The sequence below is a fragment of the Pyxicephalus adspersus genome, chromosome 6 (genome assembly GCF_032062135.1).
Source record: "Pyxicephalus adspersus chromosome 6, UCB_Pads_2.0, whole genome shotgun sequence".
Taxonomy (NCBI): Eukaryota; Metazoa; Chordata; class Amphibia; order Anura; family Pyxicephalidae; genus Pyxicephalus; species Pyxicephalus adspersus.
Genome location: NC_092863.1, coordinates 21,792,015 through 21,793,866, shown reverse-complemented (window position 1 = coordinate 21,793,866; position 1,852 = coordinate 21,792,015). Strand labels below are relative to the sequence as shown.

At 43.4% G+C, this 1,852-nt stretch overlaps 1 pseudogene; it reads left to right on the top strand.

Moving 5' to 3' along the window:
* Positions 1 to 213: 213 nt before the first annotated feature.
* Positions 214 to 332, top strand: LOC140334384 (5S ribosomal RNA; annotated as a pseudogene).
* Positions 333 to 1,852: the final 1,520 nt, after the last annotated feature.

The window sequence follows — 1,852 nt, the reverse complement described above, 5'->3', positions numbered from 1 at the left end:
GCTAGTCTATGACACATCTGTCAGTATGTGCGCGCTCTTGTCTGATCTCAGAAGTGAAACAGGATTGTGCCTGATTAGTACCTGTATGGGAGAGCAGATCGGAATAGCATGTGGGCTTATTTTTCTATTGTTCAATATATTGCTTTTATTTAAATTAAAAAAATTAAAAAAGTGCTAAAAAATTAGAAAGATCAAATTGGAAGAAATTTGGTCGCCTATGGCCACATCAGTCTGAATGTCCCTGATCTCATCTGATCTCGGAAGCTAAACAGGGTTGAGCCTGCTTATTACTTTGATGGGAGACCACCTGGGAATTCCAGGTGCTTTAGGTTGCTTTTTCTATTGTTGAATATATTGCTTTTATTTAAACTAAAAAAAGTGCTATAAAATTAGAAAGATCAAATTGGAAGAAATTCAATCGTCTACGGCCACATCAGTCTTAATGTACCCAATCTTGTCTGATCTCGGAAGCTAAACAGGGTTGAGCCTGGTTAGTAGTGTTGTTGTTCAAATGGTGGTGGGCGTCCATTATTGCCACACCAGGCAGAAGACGTAGTGGAGTACATGACCCAGCCTGGGTCTAGTGATTATATCCGCTCTTCATCCCAGACACAGGCTTTACAGGTGTCCCAAACAGTCCATGATACACCTGTTCCTCCTAGTTCCTCATCAGCGGCTGGAAAGTCACGGGTACGGCAGTATGTAGAGGAGTCCCACCAAGGGGTTGGAGAGGTGGAGCTTCAAAAATTCAATGAAGATGCTCAGTTGTTTGAGTCATCTGATGAAGAGAGTCAGTTCACAGGCTTTCCCCCCAGTTACTTTTCACCAGAACACATATTTCCTTTACAGCTCACTGGGTAACTTTGGTGGCAGCAGGGGAAGATGCAGCTGCAGCAAGGCCTGCATACCTACCTCCACCCAGAGCACATGGCCATTTAATTTCCTCCTCGACCTCCACTTCCACCTCCTCCTTTGAATCTTGTGCCTCAACCTCTCCCTCCAGGGACACTTTGCCGTGGAGACCCAGCAACAGCACCTCCCATTCGGCAGCATCTGTTCACCGCCAGCAACAACCTACAGTTTGGTATTTCGGTGCACAATTCCGATGTTGCCACGCAGTCCTGAAGTTGCGAAGCCTGGGTTCCCTCAGCCACACGGGTGCAGCCTTTCTAAGTGCCTTATGGGAGCAGGAGGACAAATGGCTAACTCCCAACAGACTTCAGCCAGGCAAGGTTGTGTGGGACAATGGGGCCAATCTGCTGGCAGCCCTGCGTTGTGGGAAACTCACACATGATATAGGGTACTTGGACTTTGCTAAAGCATTTTACATTGTACCCCACAGAGGGTAAATATGCAAGGGTTGATAGTTTTAGAAAAGTCAATCTGTAAATGGATAGAGAACTGGCTTAAAGATCACATCCAGAGAGTTGTAATTAATTATTCATACTCTGGTATAAGGTTTTAGTGGTGTACCCCAGGGTTCAATGTTGGGACCTCTACTGTTTATCATATTTATAAATAATATAGAGTTTGGGATTAAAAGTACCATTTCTGTATTTGCAGATGACACCAAACTATGTAATGGAATTAGGTCCATACAGGATGTCTAAAATCTACAAGCAGGCCTGGATTTACTGTTTGATTGGACAGCCAAGTGGCAAATGCCATTTAATATAGATAAATGTAAAATTATGGGAACTAACAACATGCATGCTTCATACTGTTCAGGGGGAATACATTTGGGGGAGTCAGAAATGGAAAAGGATCTGAGGGTTCTTGTAGATCATAGACTTAATAACAACATTCAATGCGAAGCTGCAATATCTAAAGCTAGTAAAGTACTTTCTTGTAA